Below are 17437 nucleotides of genomic sequence, written 5' to 3' on the forward strand. Positions count from 1 at the left end.
CCCAGCTCCACCAACATGTTATATTTCAACCCATTTTCTAAAGTGCAGCATTATGTTAAATGCACTGGGTTTTTCCCTTTTACATTTAAATTTCATGGTTAAACAGTACATGTTAAAATCTAAGCTCAGCTCGGCAGTGACCTAAAATATATAAATATAATTTTACTTACCGAAGAAAATGAAGTGGAGACTCCTTGGACGCTCTATTAGTGCAATTAATGCCACAGCAAGTCATTTTGTCCAACAATTGCACAAATAATATCCAAAAAGAACGCACAAACACTACAACTAATGGTCTAAGTTGAGAGACTGAAAATCGCGGAACAGTTTTCAGGCGAGGCCGAGGGTCAGGCTGAGGCCTTTCGCCTCTGCGGTGACATGGGTCTGATGCTCATTAATTATTCAGAATTTTAGGCATTTAATACACTTAAACAGAAGAGTGACAAAAAATTCACCCCCCTCAGAGTTGTCATGAGTGTAAACTAGATCTATTAAACCTAAAACATGTTTTGGTACCAGGCTGTAAACATGTTTATTTCTGCTGTGAAACTGGTATTTTTAACATGGGAGTCAATGAGGATTTGCTCGCTTCTGACACCAGCCCCTAGCGGATGAGGGTGGAACTGCCATTTTTGTCACTTCCGTGTTTGCTTCAATTTCATACCAGTATAATGGGGGCTTGGGCACCACCCACCGGCAGAAAAAGTGGCAGGGGGAGGCAGTAGCGGTTTTAGGCACGGGCAGACAGGGCAGTTGCCCGGGGCGGCATTTTTTCATGACACAAAAGGGGCGCACAGGCGCTGAGTAAAAAAAAAAAAAAAGAAAAAGAAACCTGCGCCGCACCGAGGGTTTTCTATTATCTGTCATATGACAGTGTCTGGATTGGAAACAGCAAGTTGGCGCCCCCTGCAGCTGCAGGCGCTCCATGCACCGTGTGTGTATGAAGAAGAGGAAGGGGAGGGGTTGCGGCGGGGGAATTCACCTCTGGGTGGGTCCAAATGAAATGAGCGGGTAGGGGCTGAATCAACTGTATTAACATGGCTAAAGTCAATCACATCTTGATGTTCTTCCACATTTCATTCATAATATCATAAACACAGGCCTATCATTCTTTCAGGTGTTTCTGAATTGTGTGAAATGGCCGAATAAAAAAAGGAAAAACAAAACGATTTTGTGGTCACCCCCCCATCAAGGTCAAATTGTTTAGTCCTGACTAAAGGAAACTTATTGAGTCAAGAGCCAAACAGAAGAGATGAACATAAAAAGGCTAAAACCACCAGGTGCCCCATTCAGGAAAATAAAGAAAAAAAAAGAGCAGAAAGATAAAGGTATGTACGCTCTCATGATGCATGTGTTCAATTTTTTAACCAGTTAACTGGGATTTTAACGGTTAAGTTCGGTCAACTAATTGCTAACAGAGCTAATAGGGCTGAAATATTGAAACGAATATTCAAATGGATACCCAACTTTTATTATTATTTCTTAGCCAACAGGCTGCAATATATACCAAGATGGTTGCAAGATAACCCACTAGATGAGTCCTGGTTAGATATAGAACAGACACTTTTTAATACGATAGAGCTTTCAGACTTACCATTTATTAGCTCAAGCATAAGAAAACATGAAAGTTTCAAAAGTATTAATATCAGCACTTCTCTGACGGCATGGTGGGAGTATCTAAAAATGACAGAGTACCATGCAGACTCACACCTATCTGGAATAATACTGACATTTTGCAAAACAACAAAATGATGAACCTTCCGGACTGGAAAAATAAAGGAATCCTATACCTGGAACACATATATGAAGGATTGGACTTCATTCAATTTAATCAAATAGTCTCCCAATTTGGGATGGATAAGAATAGCTTTTTAGAATATCACCAAATTAAATCTGTAGTCAAACAAAAATTTAAGCTCAATAAAATAGAATTACAAACACCACCAAGGGTATTAGACTTTTATAATCTCAAACCCCCCCAAACTACTGTCTAAAGTATATAAGACACTGTCCAAAATAGACGATAAAATTGCAATCCCTATTGAAAAATGGGAGGTGGATCTATCAGTTAGCTTTGACCAGGACTTCTGGTCCCAAACTTGTTTAAAAACTTTTAAAATGATCAGACACCCCAATTTACAATTAATTCAATACAAAATTCTACACAGAGTACACTATACAGGTCATTGGATGTTCAAGATGGGGTTTGTGTCGTCTGACACCTGTACACACTGCACAAACAACATTCCTGACAATTACATTCATGCACTGTGGTCCTGCCCACCTGTCCAGGAATTTTGGGGTAGAGTATGTGAGGATCTGTCAAAATGTCTGAAATGTCATATCCCAACTTCCCCCTCTCTTTGTTTACTGGGAAACCTGGATGATGTCCCGATTGAAACATCTTTGGTTCACATGGTTCTGACTGCCATATGCATCGCTAAGAAAACTATCCTCTTGAATTGGAAAAATAGAGAAACTCTCTGCATTAAACAGTATAGAAATCTTTTGTTAGATCATATTGCACTTGATATAGCCTCTGCTTCCACTTCAGATGAATCTCTCTGGGCTCCTTTGATCGGTTCCATCACATAGCGAGGGTGAGGGGCCGTTGATGTTGTCCTACGGGATGGTGTGGGTGAGGGGGGTGTGGGGTCTGAGTTTGGAGTATCCGGATGTTTCCTGGAGGTGGGTTCACTGGGGGTGTCTGGGACTGGGGGGCCGTTGCCCCCCTCTGGAGGTGCTTGGATTGCCTCTTGGAGTGGACTGCTGGCAGTTGTGAGTGGGGCCCCTTGGGGATCTTGGCGGCGGCCATGGGTCACTGCCTGGCGGCTGCAATGCCCCTGGGCGGGTCTGGGTGGGGGCCTGGGGGCTTGGGGTTTGGGGGTGGCCGGCCCTGTGTGGGGATCTGGGCGGGGCCTTGGGGGTCGGGTCCTGATATGTATGCTGCCGGGAGGAAGGCAGAGACACACAGCAGTGCCTGGCCCGGGTTCGGGGGCCTCAGGTAGACCTTGGCTCCTCTGCCGTTTCATCACAGGGGAGGGGGAGGTCCAGGAGGGGGAGGACCCAACCTTACCTGGATGTCCCATGTCTTATATATTCTGGAAGTTGTGCAAATGCAGGGGTGGGCATAGATATTCTGCTGGGAGTGGGCTGGGTTGGTGCCCTCGGAGTCCGTGAGGCTCTGTAATGCTGCTGCTTTGGGCCCTGGCAGGATGGGCTGGGGTCTCCATGCCCTGGGTGGCAGTTTGACAACAGAGATGCCTATTGGGGCCAGTAGGGGAGCTGGCTCCCTGGAGGGCTAAGCCCAACCAGCCATTCCTCCCCATCCCTGCATATTTCTCTCCTCCTGCTCCCTCACATCATCACACAAACATACACATAGGACCTTGGGGGGTGGGCAAGACAGGGAGTGCGGGTATGGACCCCATTTCCGCATTCCTGTAGCAACCTGCCCCCCAATTTTATTTGCACCTTATACACTTCCACTGACGACATTCCACACAAACACACACTTAGGGCCTTGGGAGTGAGCACATTCAACGGCATTTGGCAAGGGGATATTTCAGCCTCCTCCCGAGTGCCGGTGCCCACTTCCAATTTTAAACCGCACTTAGACACTGATGGCTGAGGGTGTAAGTGGGGTGGTGCGGTGGCATCAGCTGGCATATGCCGGATGATGCCAGCACTGCCCACTCACCACAGCCATGGAATACACCTCATGACCACACAACACTATATTGGAGCAGGCGGAGGGAGACTAGGCGTCTTAGCCACCTCTGTTGTTGCTTGGTTTCCTGGGGCTGGAGACTAGGAGGGAGATCTGGCCGTCTGGTTGGGGTCTGGGGTGGTGGGTTGCTGTGCTCAGCGTTGGGCGGGGGAGCCTGCTCATCAGCACCCCAGAAGAAAGGGTCAAACTCTGGTTACCGGTGATGGTTGTACCCAATGTGCAACAGTACCGGGACCAGAGTGAATAGGGTGTGTATGGGGAGCATGAGTGGGTGTCCGGCGTGCATTTTTGTAAGTCTTGGGTTGTATGTGCATGTGTGAGCATGAGGGAGGGAGCGTGTGACTGTGTTTGTGTATGCCTGTATATGTCAGGTGGGGCCTTTGGGTCCTCCCCTCTCCTGGAACTTCTCTTGATGATATAGATCTTTGTCCCCCCTCCCCCTGCCACACCTGGTGTGGGGGCTTGTGCCTTGGTCTGCCTGGGTGGGTGTTCGTGGCAACCGTGTCTGGGGGTTTAAGATTTTGGCATCTGCCTGATAGATCCCGGTGGCTGCCTGGTGGGGTCTGGGTCCCTGGGCTCTGCTGGGTCCCCGGCGGGGGTGGTCGCCCCTGGGTCCCGGGTCGCTGGGTCCCGGGCTCGGCCGGCTAGGGGGTGGGAGGCTGCGGGCGGGCCTGTGGGCTTGCCGCTGATATCTCCAGGGACTCTGCCGGCTGCTGGTTGTGGCCTCCCGGGGCGATCCTCTGTGCCTCTCGAGGGGGGCGGGGGCCTTCCTGGTTGCAGTCTCCTTGGGGTTCCTGCATTCTGGGGCAGCGCCTGGATCTCTGGGACTTGGAACTCCCCCTGTCTCCTGCGCATCTTTGGGGGGCGGATCTGTGGTCCCTCACACTCTCTGTTGGACGCTCCTATAGAAAAACCTTAAATAAACAAGCGCGTGTACACACACAGGTGCTCACATGGTGCTCTCAAAAGTATGGGCTTGGGCACGTTAAACACAGGTCTTAAGACTATGGTGGGCACTTAATGCATTGTGATTTATTATCGTGATTCTTCAGTTAAGCAATGTTGATTATATATGTGTGTATATGTATAAATGTATGTGTGTGTGTATATATATATATATATATATATATATATATATATATATATATATGTATGTGTGTATATATATATTTTTTTCATCAATTTGACGCAGTGATAGGTAGATCTTGTTGTATTGTTGTGTCCCTTTTTTGTGTCCTTTTGGTTTTTTTTTTTTTTTTTGTCTTTTTCTGCAGGTCTAGAAGCAGACTCTTGTTCATTATTGTTTATTTTTGCGGAACACCCCCCCCCCCCCTCCTCTCCCCACCTTTTCTTTTCCTTTCTCTTTCACCTCTGTCTCCGTGTCTGGTCGGAATTACAAAGCATTCAACAACAATAACAATAAAGTTTTAAGTATCAGGCGTGACATTAAAAGCAAACGCTTTGATGCTCCACCTGAGAATAAATCTGTAAGGCTCGTCACCAGCATTCAGACATCAATTCTGCTTGCTTCACAGCCAGACAGGACACGGTAAAAAAAAAAAAACAAAAAAAAAACTGGGATTTTAACGGTTAAGTTCGGTCAACTAATTGCTAACAGAGCTAATAGGGCTGAAATATTGAAACGAATATTCAAATGGTTCGAAAAAATTCCTTGAATCGTATTTTACTGATTCAAACTAGGATTTGTTAAATGCTCGCTGCTGTCCGTGGCCTGCCTGAACAACAACAAACACATGTTGATCATGTTCACATACTAATAAATAAAACAACTCTACAAGCAGAAGAAAACTCCCCAGTCACCACTAACTATCCTGTTTATTTATTGTAGATGGCTGCACTGATTATTTTTTTACATGATTTGTTCTGTAAAAGTTGGCATTTTTGTTAGTCTACAGTTTTTTATGTCAGTTTAAATTACAATTTCAGAGGCAATTCTAAAATATTATGGATCATGATAAAGATCTATTGGAGATAACCCCAACCTTTGGACTGTTCTGCCAGTCACTGTGGCTCAAGCTGAGAGGAGCTTTTCAAAATTTGATCGTCATACCTGAGGTCAACTATGTTTCAGGGGCGGCTGACTAACCTGGCTCTGATTAGTATCAATCACTCAGTAGGGGAGCAGATTTCATATGATAACATTATTGATGACTTTGCATCAATGTTAGGTTTTAATTTTAGTTTGTGTTTTCTGTTCTAAGTGCAGTGCGGTAGTGATTATCTTTAGTTTGTTATGTGTGAAAATTTTTTGCTATTTAGAATATTTATTATTCTAAATAGCAAAAATATTAAGAATATATGTTCATATATTCTTAATATTTAGTTAGTTTAGTTGTTTTTGTATATTTGATTCTATATATTTTGATACAGTATATAATGTATATTGCTTTACATTCTGACGACTTCATAGTAATTAATGTAAATATGTGCAACTTAGAAAAAATAATGTTCGATAGTCGTTCTAATAAAACATGTCTGTTTGTAGAAAACGTGTGTGTTCGTGCAGGTGGGGTGGTGTGGTGGTGGTGGTGGGGGCGGTTGGGGGGGGGGGGGGGGGGGGGCTCAAAGGGGGCCTCGCCCGGGGAGTAATTCCATGTAGAACCGCCACTGGGGGGAGGGTAGGCAATATGTTGTAGCACCACATGATGTCCCAGGTTGGGGGGGGGGGGGGGGGGGGAGTCTAAGACCCCACCTGACATATGCATTCACACACAGTCACTTGATCTCTCCCTCATGCTCACACATACACATACGACCGAAAGACTTACAAGAAAGTTTGTCATATGCCCACTCACACTCCCCACACACACCATACTCACTCTGGTCCTGGTACTGCTGCACAGAGGGCACTACCATTCCCGGACACCAGAGCTAGGTCCGTTCTACTGGGGTAATGATGAGGAGGTACCCCCACCCAACGCAGAGTAAACTGACACACTACCTCAGACCTCGACCAGACGACCACTCCTAGCCTTCAGCCGTGGACCGCTAACCAAGAACAAAAGTGTGAGAAGAGCACTAGTCTACCTCCGCCTGCTCCAATGTGGTGTTGATGCATGTTGATAAAGTGGATTCTGTGGTTGGGGGGCAGTATAGGCCTCGTCTGGCCTGCACCAGCTGTTGCCACCACACGACCCCACTTACCCCAGAACCCTCAGTGTCTAGGTGCAGCTTAATACTGGATGTAGGCACCGGCACTCTGGGTGAGGCTGAGAGATCCCCCTTGCAATGTGCCATTTAGTGTGCTCACTTCCAAGGCTCTAAGTGTGCATTTGCATGATACGTCATTGGTGGAAGTGTTTGAAATGCAAATTACAATTGGGTCGCAAGCTGCCACGGGACTGTGGAAATGGGAACCATTCCGGCACCCCCTTTCTTACCCACACCCAAAGGCCCTATGTGCATGTTTGTGTGGTGATGTGAAGGAGCAGGAGGAGGAAAATGTCTGAAGATGGTGAGGACTGGCTGGGTGGTTTAGACCATCCAGGGAGCCAGCTCTCCGAATGGCCTTAATAGGCACTCCTGTTCCCAAAATCCACCCGGGGCATGGAGACCCTAGCCAATCTAGCCAGGGCCCAAAGCAGCCTCCAACCCAGCCCCACCCCAGCAGAGTATCTACTCCCATTCCTGCATTTGATCAACTTCCAGACTACATAAGACATAGACACCCAAGTAAAGTTGGGTCCTCTCCCTCCCGGCTATTCCCCTCCCCCAAGATGGAACAGAAGTGCTGTTGCCAGTACAGGAGAAACCAAGGTCCACCAGAGGCTCTCGAGCCAGGGCCAGGCATCACTGCATGCTCCTGCCCTCTTGCCAAAGCATATGAGCAAGGACCCAAACCCCAGTCCAGCTCACTCCATGCGTGGACGACCACCCTCACACCCCTAGCCATCATGCCCTCACCCAGACCCACCCAGGGGTGATACAGCTATCAGGCAGCGACCTGGCCACCGTCAAGGCCTCCCACTATTTCAAATTGGTTTCAAGTGGGACATCATCCATGTTTCGAAGCAAACAAAATGAGGGGGAAGTTTGGATATCACATTTGACATTTACACCAGAATGCCTAAACAGGTGGACAGGACGACAGGGCATGGATGGAATTGTCAGGAATGTTGTCTATTCAGTGTGTGCAGGTGTCAGACGACACAAACCCCATCCTGAACATCCGTTGACCTGTATAGTGTACTCTGTGTGTGTGTGTGTGTGTGTGCGTGTGTGCGTGTGTGCGTGTGTGCCTGTGTGCGTGTGCGTGTGCGTGTGCGTGTGTGTGTGTGTGTTTGTGTGTGTGTGTGTGTGTGTGTGTGTGTGTGTGTGTGTGTGTGTGTGTGTGTGTGTGTGTGTGTGTGTGTGTGTGTGTGTGTGTGTGTGTGTGTGTTTTGACACAGCAGGCCTCCTTCTGCCTGTTGGTTCTCTAACCTTCTTGAATATGCTTCTGGGTCAAAGGTCATGTCAACAGATCAGGTGTCCCCAGAGCAGAGAGGATACAGAATTCCTTCAGTGAGTTCAGGATCTCTTCCTAGAGCCTGGAAAACCACTTGAGGGAGGAGAACTGGAAGCATCCTGATCAGAGCCAACTCAGATGACTCCTTCTAATGCGGAGGAGCATCTGGACTCAGAGCTTCCACCTGATCCCATAGGCTGATCCCCATTAAGGAAGTTCACTCCAGATCCCTGGATCCTGGAACTATTCCTGTGCAGTCCTGTTCCAGATCTTGTGAGTACTGATGAGAGTTTAGGTGGACCAAGTTCTGATCAGTGGCTCCATGTCGCAGAAACACAAGGATACCAGAATCCATCTGGAGACGAAAACTCATTCCCAAACCGGAGGGAGTATTCTATCGCGTCAGACCCGTGCCACAACCCGTGCACGCGCATTGGGTCCACAGCGCGCGTGTGAACGGGACTCGCGAGCGAAAATATACATGGCAGCGCGTGTGTGAACGGGACTCGCGAGCGAAAATATACATGGCGAGAGGTCATTTGTGCACTGAGAGGGAGCAAACTGTGTCTGTGAGCGCACAAGGATGTGCACAAGTGACAAACCTGCGTGCGCGCGTTGTCAACGAGCACACGGCAGAGGAAAACGTGCGCGCGCGGCAGCCTCTGTGCGCTCGGTTTCTAATTCTGCTCGCTCGGCTGTGAGGAGTTTTGGCACTCTGGAGGCGTGGCCTGTGGCAGATCTTCCCTGTCCTCTGATTGGTTAGTTTACCCCGCACTTTACTCTCTACCTATGTATATAAAAAAATCTGAGATTCAGCAGTTGCTGTCATAGCTCAGCTGGGAGAGTGGGTGACTCTCACTCTGGAGGATCCAGGTTTGAGTCCGGCCAAGGAACATAGAGTTGATGTCATATTATTCTTTCCTAATTCCTGTGATATTATTTTACAGTTGTGACCGTTCAACTGTCATTAAACGTCCGAATGTTTGCTGGGCAGTGTTTTAAAAAGTGCACATAAGCTAGATGGGTTTAACCAGGTAAAAATAGACTTGTGGATGTAGGTATGTTCAAGTTTAAAAAGTTCTTGCCTCATTAATGTATTGTTTATTTTTTTCAGCATTTAATTGACAAATTATCCTTTCAAATAATTAATTGATGAGTTACATAATTGTCCATTTAGAATTGTTGAATGGACTGAGTCAAGTTTGGTGCACTTTATATATTTCAAAACATGTTTTCTTTTATTTTAATTATGCATATAAATAATTTTAATGTTAATTTATTGAAATATTTCTATTTTTTCATTACCTCACCCTTGTTTTGACAAAAACAAGACCTTGCTGGATAATATCACGGAGAAACTATTTGTTCACAGTACTTGGCTCAGTGAGGATCTATATACCAAAGGAGGAGATACTCAGAAATCTGTCTGCAGATTGTTACAACCCAGACTGGAAGTGGTGGGCTGTAATAAGAAAGGAGACCAAACAGAGGAGTGGGGGGTTCAACAACTGATTTATTTAACCAAAGTAAGGATTTACTAAAGCAAGTTAGTGAACAGAAAATGGCCATCTCAAGGTTTTACTCGGATGTCCCTCAGCAGGGTGCAGCACTGTTGAAGGTCATCTGAATGAAAGCTTGATATGCAGCTTCTTTATGAAAGTGTGTAAATATACAGTGTGGTTGCCATACATATGTTGAGGTTCTCAGACATCAGGCTTCTTTGCCCAGGCCTTCACTAGTGGGCTATTTTAAAAGTTGGTAAGGAGAAAAATCACAGCATATAGCTGATTGTTTACAAATGCAAGGAGGGGAATAACAATCAAAAACCTAGTGTTCTTGGACCAGATGAATGGAGCGCTCCACATGCATTCAGAGATGTTATGGCTTCTGTTTCTATTAGGGATGCACCGATCAGGTTTTTTGCTGCCGATCACCGATACCGATATCAAAGAATGCTGATCACCGATACCGATCACGTGGATTGGCCAGAAATTTTCTACAACATTATAATGAGTGGTACAAACTACATAATCTGGGAATAAAGGAAATGTAACCTAATCTAAAATGGTTTGTATTAGGGTTGTCACGGTGTGAAAATTTAACCTCACGGTTATTGTGACCAAAATTACCACGGTTTTCGGTATTATCGCGGTATTTTTTTTAAACGTGCTACATTTTCACACAATTAAATAAACACTGTATATCAGGAAAATATTGTCCTCAGTTTGTGTCTAAATTTTGCCTAAAATGTGTTATTTTGAAATTATGTTGTTTATTTGTTTACATTTTTCCCCTTTAGTCTTTAAAATACCAATATTTGCCCATAACTTCGTATTTTATGTCTGTTTGATGTCATCATTTAAAAATATTAGATCAGATGATACTCAGTACTCAAGTAGCCTTCTAATCAGATACTTTATTTTTTTACCCTTACTTGAGCAATCCGTATTTCAGGAAAATATTGTCCTCGGTCCGTGTCCTTCCAGTGAGCTTTGCAGATGTGGGAAAATGTCATCAGGCAGTAATCATTGTTAAATTCATAATTATTCTCGGAGAGAGACCAACTCTTATCTGCCCCTGGGAGCCCCGTAATGCATAGCGTCATTTCAACATGGCGGTGTCCGTGACACGGTTTATATGCAGGTAGCGGCGCTGCGGCTGCTTTATATAGCGACTCATTGCATTCTCCCTCAACCCAAATCCTCGGATCATGCATTTTAGCTAAAACGCTAACGTTAACTTGCCTTGCGTTGACTGTAGAGTTGTGGGTGATGGTCACGCAGATGTGTCATGAGATAAGAAGCGTTGCTGCCTTTCACAGACACTTTTTCTGCTCGTGCTGCAAACAGGATAGCCGCCCGTCTTCTATAAACTCCCTCGGCATTCTTCAAATATCTAAAATATGCCCGTACTTCCGACTTTGTCTTCTTTGAGGGATAATAAATGTCCTCCTGAGCGCTGCCGTCTCCTCCTTTGACCATTATTTCAGCTTTAGCTTCAAGAAAGTTTTGTTGTAAACAAAGCGTGTATGTGCCGCCGGCAACTTCTGCAGATGATACGGTGGCTGGTAAGGGTCACCGCGCCTACACCGCAGCCACGGTAAACCCACCAAGATAATAGTTTTTTAAAAACAAGACGGTTATTATTGTCAACTTTTTTTTTTTTTTTTACCGGGGTTTAGCGCTACACTGGTTACCGTGACAACCCTACCTGATCGGTTTGCTTTGATCTATTTTGAAAATTCCGATCAAAACCGATAGGGGCGCTATCGGCCGATTACGATCAAATGCCGATCCATCGGTGCATCCCTAGTTTCTATAACTTTACATGCAGACATTTGAGGTTTGCCAGAAAGAAAAGCTGGCCTGTACACTTTGCAGGGCACAATGTCATCAATGAAGAAACCCCTGTCTACCATGATGACCATCTCTAGTTGTAGCATTTTCAACACACCAGATTCCCAGGTTGGTCGCTGATAGTTCCAGCATACAGTGCTGAGACAAAGGTCACTGGCCTATGTGGCACAATCCAAATGAGCCTCTTCAGAGTGCAGTTGAACTTGAGGAAAATATATGACTCTGGAAGAGAGGGGAATATGGCCATTGACACCTCAGATCAGTGCAGTCAAGAATTACTGGTGTTTGGGTAGTCCTGAACGTGTTGTGATGCCCCCACCGTCTCATTGGGTTTTCATTTGTGTTTAATTGTGTTTTTCTTCTGTTGTAGGCAGCTCGTTAAGCAGCCTTGGAGGCACCTGGGCTCAGGGTGTGGTGCTGCCTACAAAGCCTACTGTTTTTCTGCTTTCACTGGGTCTCTCCTGTGTGGTGGAGAGTCCTCACTGGCCATTTTCTGTTCACTAACTTGCTTTAGTAAATCCTTACTTTGGTTAAATAAATCAGTTGTTGAACTCCCCACTCCTCTGTTTGGTCTCCTTTCTTATTTCAGCCCACCACTTCCAGTCTGGGTTGTACCAATCTGCAGACAGATTTCTGAGTATCTCCTCCAGATCCTCACTAAGCCATGTACTGTGAACAAATAGTTTCTCCGTGATATTATCCAGCAAGGTCTTGTTTTTGTCAAAACAAGGGTGAGGTAATGAAAAAATAGAAATATTTCAATAAATTAACATTACAATTATTTATATGCATAATTGAAATAAAAAAAACATGTTTTGAAATATATAAAGTGCACCAAACTTGACTCAGTCCATTCAACAATTCTAAATGGACAATTATGTAACTCATCAATTAATTATTTGAAAGGATAATTTGTCAATTAAATGCTGAAAAAAATAAACAATACATTAATGAGGCAAGAACTTTTTTAACTTGAACATACCTACACCCACAAGTCTATTTTTACCTGGTTAAAACCATCTAGCTTATGTGCACTTTTTAAAACACTGCCCAGCAAACATTCGGACGTTTAATGACAGTTGAACGGTCACAACTGTAAAATAATATCACAGGAATTAGGAAAGAATAATATGACATCAACTTTATGTTCCTTGGCTGGACTCAAACCTTGATCCTCCAGAGTGAGAGTCACCCGCTCTCCCAGCTGAGCTATGACAGCAACTGCTGAAATTCAGAATTTTTTATATACATAGGTAGAGAGTAAAGTGCGGGGTAAACTAACCAATCAGAGGACAGGGAAGATCTGCCACAGGCCACGCCTCCAGAGTGCCAAAACTCCTCACAGCCGAGCGAGCGGAATTAGAAACCGAGCGCGCAGAGGCTGCCGAGCGCGCACGTTTTCCTCTGCCGTGTGCTCGTTGACAACGCGCGCACGCAGGTTTGTCACTTGTGCACATCCTTGTGCGCTCACAGACACAGTTTGCTCCCTCTCAGTGCACAAATGACCTCTCGCCATGTATATTTTCGCTCGCGAGTCCCGTTCACACGCGCGCTGCCATGTATATTTTCGCTCGCGAGTCCCGTTCACACGCGCGCTGTGGACCCAATGCGCGTGTGAACGGGTTGTGGCACGCTTCAAACGCCATAGTATTCCACCTGTTCCTGGTTTTAAAATTTTTATGATAGTCCCCTGGGAGACTAGGGTGCTGATTTGACTGACAACAAACTCAAAATGAATACATTATTCCTGATGAAGCTGTTTTAATTTATTTGTCTTTTGTGTCACGATGAAAGCTGGCGCATCAGTGAGTTCTAATCTCTAACATCCAGTTTCCTGCATAAACCAGATTAAATCCTGTTTCTTATAGAGCTCTACATGCTGCTGCTTGAACTCTCAACACCACAAAGACATGATTCCATCTCCACATAAAACCGGCTTCATCTCTAAGCACCGCGGTAGGAAGCGGTCCAACATAACGGGCCCAGATTTAAATAAATAAAGGGAATAAAAGCCCTTTTGACTGGCACCCCAGATTTCCTGGCTCAGGTGTGCTCACCAGAGTGAGGCTTCACATGCATAAATATTGCAGAGTGGGTTTAAATCCAAATCCTCACATCATTTTGATTCTGTGGGTAAAAGAGTCGGAAAGAAGCTGCAGAAACACTAAATCTCATGCATGGAACATGAAATGTACTGCAGAGCTCCAGCCTCCCTGGACATGTAGCAGTCAATCATCTGTAGGTTCTGGTTCTGGATCTCCGGCTCCGAATCGGGTTCCTTTTTATTAAGCCCAGATTTAGCCGCAGTTGTTATAATAACAACAACAATAATAATAATAATGAGGATGATGTCATGTTCCTGCAGTTGTATAGCTCTTGTGGAAATCGAGGTGTGGCGATGGCCAGAAATGAAAATCACCATGGCGACCCAGCTCCATGATGCCAGCGCTCTTGTTTCCTGTGACGCCTTTATTGTCCAGTCCCCTCTCTCTCTGTCCTCCAGTTACTGTTGGAGCTGAACCAGTGTGTGTTTTACCTGACGGAGTCCCTAATAGGCTACACACACACGCACGCACGATCGCTCACTCACTCACTCACTCACTCACTCACTCACTCACTCACACACACACACAAACACACTCACTCACTCACTCACACACACACACACACACACACACTCACTCACTCACTCACACACACACACACACACACACACTCACTCACTCACACACACACACACACACACACACACACACACACACACACACACACACACACACACACACACACACACACACACACACACACACACACACACACACACAGGACAGTCAGAACACTTAGTGATGGACAGCTGATGAGATCCTCCATCTAAAAACGGGGACGTGTGCCATCAAACCTGTCATTCTTGAAGTGGGAAATTGCTGCTTCTAATAAAAAATGGGAAATTTCCATCCTGGGAAGAGAAAAAATAGCTGATGTTTCCCGCCAAGGGTGAGGACTGACAGCAGACGTCCGTATGAAGTTGTGAGGAATCTGAGAAGTGAATCTAAATCATACGCTTGCCCTGTTTCACTCAGGAGACGCTCATGATGATTGAAATCCATAAAAATGGTAAAACTGTCATGGAAAGTTTCACTAAAGCAGGTCAGGACTCAGAACTCTGGTTTTGCATAGGAAGCAGGTTCTGATCCAGACTTATCGGCCTCAGGAAACACGTTTCTACAGGTTTCTTCATTTCCTGGTCATCTCAGTCTGATGATGTCTCTTTTTATTTACAAATAAATTATCATTTCATGTTAATATTTCCATCAACGTTCAAATACTGAAGTCATGGATCTAAACCGATGTTAAAGCCAGGTGACACAGATGCTTCAGCCTTCCTCTCATCCTGAAGCTTGCTAACGATGCTTCTTCCTGCAGGTTTGGACCTTTACCATCTAACTTGGTGTGTTTTTAAGTATTCATCAGCCATCGCCTCACCAGCGTTTAGACACAGCCGCTCATTTTCACTGATCATTCCACCTGAAAGTAAATCCACCCAAACAACAGAAAGCTTTAGGTAAAATCTCCCCCAGCTGCCAGCAGCAGGCGGGGACGCTACATCTTAAATAGTTTATTGCATAATTAGACCTTTGATGTTGACGGCGCTCCGAGTGGAAGCAGAATAAACACCTCTGTGCACCAGGCAGAAAAACACACGTGGCTTGAATTACAGTCAGTTATTGACATTAAACTATGTACAGAAGGAAAAGCAGCTTAAATAATCAGACAAATAAAGTAGTGCGAGTTGGTTTATTTACCTAATGAGGGCAAAGCGGAGCAGCTGATTTCCGTCTCCCAACAGAACTGCACAAACCTCACCCGCATCCCAGAAAGCTGAAACTGTTTGTGTTGATGAGACGATGGAGGCTCCGGTCCACCCGGACTAACCCAACTTTTTGTTTCTCATCACAAATAAACCACCGTCTGCTCTAATAAACACGGCTGATGCCGGCTAGACTCGCACTTCTGTTTGTCAAATACCTAAACAGTTTCTAAAATAACAAATACGGTAAAAGTGGCTGACGAGGAACCATCAATCTGACCCCAGGCTGAGATGGGAAAGGTCCTCGTGTTTTCAGCCGTTTTCATGAGTCTAACATCTGGTTTTATAGCTTCAAACATGGAGACTAAAGAGTAAACAAACACGGTTGTTTGTGTTTGCAGTGAGTGAACTTGATGGAAGCCTGGTGGAGCTGCGCTCCTGCTGGAGTTTTGGTGCTGCTGCGTGTTGCACGTCGGCTGGACTTTGTCTCCGTTGTCTTGGGGATCATTTAGTTCAAAAGTCTGTTTGACCTGAAAGCCAGAGGCTTCTCGTGTTCTACGTTTGATCATCCTAAACCTGCGTCTACAGGTCCTTCTCAAAAAATTAACATGTTGTGATGAAGTTCATTATTGTCTGTAATGTACTGATAAACATTAGACTTTCATATATATTAGATTCATTACACACAACTGAAGTAGTTCAACCTTTTATTTTTTCTAATATTGATGATTTTGGCATACGGCACATGAAAACCCAAAATTCCTATCTAAAAAAATTAGCATATTTCATCCAACCAATAAAAGACAGTTACTATGCTCATTTAATCTGTTTCTTTCTTTCTTTCTTTCTTTCTTTCTTTCTTTCTTTCTTTCTTTCTTTCTTTCTTTCTTTCTTTCTTTCTTTCTTTCTTTCTTTCTTTCTTTCTTTCTTTCTTTCTTTCTTTCTTCTCCTTAGCCATCATGCTTAGTATAACATCTTGCCGCTGGACTACAGTTGAAAATTAGCCTGCTGGCTAACACTGGCACATTTACAGAAATGTGTATTAATTTGTACGGTCCTTAAATAAATAAATGAAATAAAAAGTGTATGCAAAAAAAGTCAACCTTCAAATAATTATGTTCAGTTATGCACTCAATACTTGGTCGGGAATCCTTTTGCAGAAATGGCTGCTTCAATGCGGCGTGGCATGGAGGCATCTAAGGCATCTCATGTCATCCAAACCTGGATTTTTGATATAAAACATGGTGCTGAAACCAATCCGAGCTCAGTTATATTGCGATCATCATCATGGAGCTCAAACAACATGTTAATATAATACAGAATACTGGGCTTTCTGCCACGGCAGGATATGAGCCCTCACCTATAAAGCATGGAGTGTAGGAGAAGGAGCCAAGTCAGCATTAAGCAGCCACGATTCTGTAACAAGCAAAACGTCACAGTCAGTGAGCGCGGACAAGGAGGTTTTATTTGGGGGTGACCTAATTCTGATCCAATCCATGTGAATGTTGAGACAGTTTATCGGTTTCTCACTCACACACAGTCTTGGTCTTAGACCCAAACAGAGTCCAGGTGTTCTGGGTCAGGTGAGCTGCAGCGTTCCAATACTACAACCATCAGGATTAGATCCTGTCGGCCGAAGCAGAACATCTGGATTTCTCTGCCAATTGGGAGATCTGCAAGAATTAAAACCAGAGTTTTACACCTGGCCCAGCTCACGTAAGACAGATGAAAATGATGCAGTCGTGCAAATTCTGTGTCTCGATGTGTTCACAGAGTATTCTCATTTTACTCTAAACTCTTTTGTTTCACACTCCTCCCAAAGTTTCCTGCCTGAAACTCATACAGATCACCAACACTCTCAGAGACTCCAGCAACAACACCATAACACCTTTTAGCGATATCTTAGTCACTAAACCCAGTCCTACAAAATAAAAGCATCTGACTATTGTTGTTTAATTGTTGTAGTTTTTTGTTGTAGTTGTTTCTGCTTCTGTTGTTGTTACTGTTGTTATTGCTGTTGTTTTTGTTATTGTTGTTTTAGTTATTTTTGTTGTGGTTGTTACTTTTGTAGATGTTGT

This window comes from Nothobranchius furzeri, chromosome 7 (genome assembly GCF_043380555.1).
Source record: "Nothobranchius furzeri strain GRZ-AD chromosome 7, NfurGRZ-RIMD1, whole genome shotgun sequence".
NCBI lineage: Eukaryota > Metazoa > Chordata > Actinopteri > Cyprinodontiformes > Nothobranchiidae > Nothobranchius > Nothobranchius furzeri.